This window comes from Lissotriton vulgaris, chromosome 2_1 (genome assembly GCF_964263255.1).
Source record: "Lissotriton vulgaris chromosome 2_1, aLisVul1.2, whole genome shotgun sequence".
Classification (NCBI taxonomy): Eukaryota; Metazoa; Chordata; class Amphibia; order Caudata; family Salamandridae; genus Lissotriton; species Lissotriton vulgaris.
In genome coordinates, this window is record NC_141687.1 from 300,750,970 (window position 1) to 300,758,373 (window position 7,404).

The following is a 7,404-nucleotide window of genomic DNA, read 5'->3' on the forward strand; positions in this document are numbered from 1 at the left end:
TACTTAGAGAGCGCAGTGTTGTAGTTCTTACTTCCTACACACTACCGTTTCCCTCTTCCTTTTTGTTGGACCATACATCTTTGCTTTGACTATTTGGAACCCCCTTTGTACATTGAGTCCTCTACCATGTTTGTGGTATGTTGTGAGTAGTGGGTTTGATGTCTTAGTATAACGCGAGTGTGTTTGGTGCGACAGGAGTGTGTTCGTTAACTATATGTTTATGTGTTTCTTAGGCCTTCCTCACAGATTGTGGCAGAAGGGCTATAGTATTTCCTATCTAAGGTCATGTTTTCTTGGTGCTCAGGTACTTGTCTACTTCCTTGGTTATTTAGTGAGACTATATGAGAGTAGCCTTGTATGTTAGGACAGCACTTCACTGATGCCTGTCTTGTCTTCTGTTACAGGTATCCTTTCCCTGCTGACCCTACCTTTACCCATCCCACATTTTTTATTTTAGTTTGTTATTTTTCTCCCCCGCCTAATGGCTCGAACACCCTGTGTTTACACTTCTGGGTGTTGGTGACATTTGGAGGTGGAACCATATTTGCATCGACTGGATCACGGGGAGTAAACCTGACACCTTCCAGACCAACCCCATTGAGTGTTGTTGTGAATGGATTTATAGTGACCAGCAAGGCTCTCGGGTATCTGGCTACAGAGACCTTATGTTGAATATCGTTATCAATAATTCCACACAGGCCCTGTACTGTCGCATTCTTTCTTTCCACAGTTGTCGAATGTACTACTTACTTTTCACTGACATGCATGCAGTAGTGCATGCACTTTCAAAGATTGATGGATAGGTTTGTACCCAAAGATTTGTTTATGTTCACAATTGTTTGTCTATGCTGTGCTATTTTTTCTTGTCTCCCAAAACCTTTCCCAAAAACCCCCGTACCCATCCATTTTTCAAACCCTAACCCTCGTCCCCCGGGCTGTGTGGTTTTGATTGATGTGTGACTAAATTATTATTACAGCAATAAATCCACACACTTGCTGGGGAGGATAAGGTGATAGCAACAGGCTGGTGAAGAAATCCGAGGATATATTCTTACTCTGCTTGACAAAGAACCATTGCTAATGTGAAAGAACTTCAACCGAATTAGTAGTTATACTTTACCATTTGTTAGGCTACAATGTGGCACTGCTCTACTGTACTTCTGTCACCTGCTATATTCTCAGTTGTACCGTTGAATTGCTCAGGAGGACAAACCAGATTTCATTTTCTTTTTTTTCATAGGCATGCAACTGCCACTGTGTCACACCACTAGTACCACCGCTATGAGGAAATTTTATCCGACCAAGATTGCCAACCTTATTCGGTCTTTCCCGTGGAGCCAGCCCTGGGTCTAGCCCTACTTTCAAACACAAATTACAGGTAAGATAAGCGTTTGGTGGTTTGGAGGTATAATGGAGTATTAGTACGAGAGACGAGAGACTGAAGGTAGTACTACTAAAGTCCTAGGACTCTTGGATTCACTTCACTTAGTCTGTGAGAGGCACTTAGTGTTGAAAACATTTGGGCATTTACACTTAAAGGAAGAAAATGGAACTAAACTGTAAGGAAAACAGTCAACGTTAAACCCCCACCCACCAGGCAAGCAGTAAAAAACAGGTATGCTCAGATAAAGTTTGAAAAAGTATATTTATATCCCTAACAAAATAATCTCCCGCAAGACCCTCCCTAACCCCAACGATTGTCCTTCAAAAGTCCCCAAAAACCCAACTCCCAATTCCCACCCCCCAAAAGTCTCTAAAAAAGGGGCAAGGGACACAATGGGTGGATGCTGTTAACTTTTTGGGCCAGGGCATCATGCTCCTCGCGGAGCAAGGCGAGCTCCTGCTGAAGGCGGGACACCATCAGGGTAGTGCGGCGCAGGCGTGCCTTCACTGCCTTGCAGGTGCAATGCCTGTGAGAGGCAGCTGTTGGCCTTGCTGCTTGGCGGTGGCGTTTGCCTTTGGCAGCCCGGCTCAGTCTGGGTGGACCACTGTGCTGGGTGGCAGCCCGTGGGGCCACGGAGGCCGATGCAGACGACGTTGTTGTTGTTGTCGACTGCACACTTTCCTCGTCCTCCAGGGCCACCAGCCGCCGATATTCCGCAACAGTGGCCTCGATCCTCCGTTGCCGGGCCGCTCTAGCCAGCTCCTTCCTCCTTGTTCGTTTGGAAGGAGCATCTATATGAAGAAAGAAAGACATAGTCTGTAACCAATGCTCTTTAAGATTAACTCAATCATTCAGCAGAAATTTGTGTTGCAGTACAACTAGCAACTTGCAAGCGCATTACATAACTATTGAGGCCAGTATCTATCTAACCTCACACTTCTTCATCCTTGCTCTAACATTAGTGGGAGTTTAAGTAACAAATTCTACGAGCACTGTGGACTTCCATTGGAGTCGACTATGAAAGTACACCAGTCTTATTCTTCTTCTTATCTCTTGTTTTGGAAAATTGGTACGTTATTTTCTGCAAGCCGGCATAATGCCAGCGCAGTAAACTTGCACCCGAGAAAAAGAGACGCACGCCATGAGGAGTGACCTAGACTTGCGTTGCGTTACTGTACCCGTCCAGTACATGCAGGTGGTGAAGCTCTTACTTTTCTATTACGGGTGGCACTGAGAATACTCTGTTACAACTCAAGGGCTACTGCTTAATTAATTTAACTTTCACCCTACAGTGGAAATGAGTACTAGAAATGGAAAATTGAAGAAGATAAATAATCTGATTATCTATCACTTCACATGGGATGTTTTTGCTTATATATGGGATGACTTTAGGTGCTTTGCTTTTTATTGAGTGACCAGTGATACATCCACACATGAATGACTGAGTACTACTAAACTTATTAAGAGAGGTAGGGAGTGGCCACCGTAATAACCGGATCTATGCAGTGCTTGCAATACAAACTACTGCTACTATTTATGGTAGGATTTGGACAAAATTAAAAGTTCTTTTCCTTGCCTTTCCTACACTGGAACGGACGTGCGGGTGCAGTGTTACATGCTCTTCAAAGTTACACTTAGTTCATCCACTGACCGTCTACTCTCTCTAGATCATGGGTACTCACAAACTTTCTCTCAGGGGCTACATTTACAGTGTAGTTTGGGGCCGAGGGCCGCACTGGTGGGGGCGGAGTCAGAGGGGGCGGGGCTAAAGCAAAACGATAACTTGTGACCATGAGGTTGCACACAGGTCCCTGCAGCAGATGCCCTCATCCACTGAGCCACCAGACCCAGCATTTACATACATCTCTCTCCCTCCTGCTCTCCCTCCTGCCCTCCCTCCATCTCTCTCTCCCTCCTGCCCTCCCTCTCCCTCCCCCTCTGTCATCTCACTGTGTGTGTGTCTATCTGTGTCAGCCTTCAGCCCGGGTTGAGACCGCTTCCTCAACGCGCACACACAGACAACAAGACCAAAGTACTTAACAAGTCTTTAAAAGACCATTAACATATTATTGAGGCTTTGTTTGTTGTAGCGCCCCTGCTTCTCCACCCTGACAATCACTGCTTGCCCGGCCCCACAGAGCAGAGGCTTTGTTCTATTTCACCTCTTTGTGGCCTTGCATCTCCACTCTGCTCTGTGGGGGCCGGGGGAGCAGTGATTGTCAGAGTGGAGATGCAGGGGCGCTAACAGGTGAAATACAAAAAAGCCTCTGCTCTGTGGGGGCCGGGGGAGCAGTGATTGTCTGCAAGGTCTGCGCACCGCCAAGGAAGGCTTGCCGGGCCACCACCGGCCCGCGGGCCGTACTATGAGTACCCCTGCTCTAGATACACATGTGCTATCTAAGAGTCAGATAGTAGCATGATCCAGGTATATGGACACATACAGTTTCTGTGTCACCCACCCAGGCTGTTGTCCTTCCACCCATCATTGCTTCATCATTCACCCAGCCATGCATCTCATATTCTTGCCTTCCCAGCTAGTCTTCAATCTCAATAAGTAAGGAATATATAAGAGCTTACCTCTGGCCGCCACCACCACCGTCTCAACTCTCACAGCCGTCGCCTCCTCCCCTGAAGAATCGCCCTCCGCCTCCGTGTCGAGCACCACCACCTCCACACTGGCCCCGCCACCAGATGTTCCACCTACAAAGTACATTTAAGAATGTTAGAATAAAGCACTCACTAGTCTTTGGTCTAGGAATGAAGACATGTGAAAACAATGTAATTTGTGACTGTCTACGTTAAAGTTAAAAAAAATGTCCCTTTTTCCAGGGAAGGTTGTCTTGCTGCACTTTTTGGCACAACTGATGAAGGCTGTTTTTTTAACACGCACCATTTTTCTCCACACAGACAGAAGATGGACTTCTAACAACAAGATCAAGTTGAAACCAGGTGAGAGCTCGGCTCGACCACAAGAAATGTCTTCAATTAATCGTCAGCACTAACCACTTTTCCATTATCAGTTAAACGTTTAGTTTTATTATGACTTCATTTTAATAAATGTGTTTACTTTTAATAAAGCTTTTAAACTTAAATACAATCTGTGTTTTTTGGTCCAGACTAGAGTGACTGAGCGAAAGGTTTTGCAATTTTTGCAAGCATGAGTCCAGATAGAACACTTCAAAAGACATTATGGACAATCTCAGAGGACTGCACTAAGTTGATAGAGCTATTGCTGACTAGAATCATGGGAGTTTCGCCAACCGTGCAATCTTAGTTAGCTACACAGACAGACTAATAAGAATAATCTAGTAATACCACAGGGAGTCATAGTAGAGGCAGGATAAGAATTTAGATACAGTCTACAAGAAGAGCAAAGACAATTTTGAAAAAAGTCAAATGAGGAACGCTAGAAAAAATAGGTACTAGTCTAAAATGAAAACTTACTGGGGCCAGCAGAGGAGCCCTCGCCTGCCCGATCCTGGCCCTGTTGAACAGCATCCGCCGCCTGCTGCTCCTGTGTCCTCCTCTCGCCCCTGGGGGGAGCTGACGTACAACATGAAAGAAAGAACAGAAAACATGGATGATTGTTGCTTGTCAATGTCAACCAAATCAAACATTTCAAAAGAACAATAACAAAATATTTCCGCGAAATTATATTGATTATGGTTACTTTTCATTTATTTGCGGACCTGTGACTTCGAAAGTCACGTAACTCACTAAACAAAGTACTGAAACGTTCACCTAGGACTGGCAGGCAGCAGTCCGCAGGCAAGACGCAAAGTGACAGACAAACTCCATTGTGATTTCAGTCAGATCAGTGACAACACTAACAGTTGCCTGCTACATTACCAGTCATTTAAATAGTCAAACTATCAATCCACCACCACTATTTTTCTTATTGTCAGGGGTACAAAGGAAGGGGCAGATTTAAGCCCTTGCGGCTCTTTTGCGCCGTTCTTGCGTGACTTTTGTGACGCAGCAGCTAAATAAAAAAGGGCGCCATGGTGCGGCGTATAATATTATAACAACGTGACGCATTTGGGAGATGCATCCCGTTATAAAGCCCTGCGCCATCAGGGGGCGTTCCGGCGCAAGGGAGGGCATTCCTGCGCTGGAACACATCCTAATAGTGGCTGAGGGAAATCTACAAAATATCAATCAGTCACCTTTAGGACAATGATGCGTCACACAAACCCTGCACCTGCTTGAAGCAGACGTACGGCTTGACCCAGCATTGGGGAGATAGGGTACCCCAGAGCATTGATGGAGCTGCGCCATCGTTGCGACGCAACTCCAGCAGTAAAGCTTCGGTGACGTTTTGGGCCCATGGTGCGCCGCATTGCAAATACGCCGCACCATGTTTGGTGGTGGTAGCGGGCCGCACAATTAATGGCGCATCCCTGCTACTTTGCAGGGATGCGACGGTAATTGCAATTCTGCCCCTTAGGGGCATACTTACTTACGCGTTCTGGCGCATCTCCAGAGATGCGCCAGATCAAATGCGTCACGCAAAACTACCCTTGCGACACGGCAGATGTGCCTCATTTACAATGCGGCGCGCCCTGGCGCAAGGGTAGGCACTTGCGTGACGCATCTCGTCACGTAAGAGCGGCGCATCGCTGGAGTCACGTCGCCAACGCAATGCAACTCCAGTAATGCTCAGGGCCACCCAATACTTAACATGCTGTGTCAGTCCTTTCGCCTGCTTCGAGCAGACATAAGGAATTGAATTGACGTAGCAGCGTCGCAGAAGTGCCTGCGTTAAATCTTGTAGATTTCACGCAGGCAATTTTGCGAGGCGCACAGCCACTGGACCGCCCACCCTGCGTACTAGGAACGCACCCATTGTGGTGCAGGCCCATGGCTTTATAACGTGACGCATCTCCCTAGATGCGTCATGCTGTAAATGACTCGCAGGGATGCGGCACGTTTACGCCGCTGTTGCGTCACGCAAGGCAACGTAAACGTGGCGCAAGGGGCTTGTAAATGTAATCTGCCCCCTAGTGTCTAGCATTACGCAGTTCTGTAAAGTACACTCATACATAATAGTTACTCAGGCCAATGAGACCACGAAATAGAAAACAAATAAGCATAGTAGCAACGCCACTGAGAAGGAGAGCAGTGCACCTGAAATGCACAGAAGATTTTGAAATATAATTTAACTACAATGTAATCGTCATCAGCGGCATTATTGGCTTGCTCCATGTAAAAAACAAATATTTGCAATACAACAACACAGAGCAGGAGAAAACATCATAGTAGTGAGTGATTAAATGGCTACTACTACTCACCAAGCCCGGGGATCTCCAAGCCGAGCTGGTCCAGCAGGTCGCGCTCGCGGTCCAGGAGGTCCGTCCAGCGATGGGTGACCTGGCTGTAGGTGCGCTGGACCCCGTAGAGGTGGGATATGGCCCAGCACACCTTCTCCCACCGCTTCCGGCGCTCCCGCATGTTGTAGCCGCCGGCCGCGATCCTGCCGCCTCCCGCGATGGTCCTGGGCAGGCGGCGCTGGATGAAGTAGACCAGCGCGCCCACTTCCTCCGGGCTGAGTATCTCCCGTCGCGTCACCTGCTCCCCCCTCAATCTCCCGCATGCTGTCCTGCCACTGGGTCCAGCACTACTCCCCGCCGCCGCTGCGGCCCTCAAATGCCTGGGCAGCTTCACGGCGCCTGGCTTGACCATGGTCTGGGCAGGTAAGGTAGGAAGAAGTAGAAAATTAAGAAAGAATAGGATAGGGAAGAAGAAAAGAAAAGAGTTTAAAAAAGTAGTTTAAAAGTAAAGAAAAATAGCAGAAAAGACAAAAATATACAGCTAGGAAAAGAGAGGGATAGATAAGAAGCAAAATCGTAAAAAAAAAACTGAAAACAAGCAAAGGATGGCAAAGATACCAAGAGGATTAAACACCATGCCCAGACACAGGAAATGAATGAAAAACAAGATGGCCGGCGCCCGTTCACGAGCGCGAAAGTAAGTTCGCGCGAGATTTTCCTCGCGATCTCGTGCGAACCTCTAGATTTCCC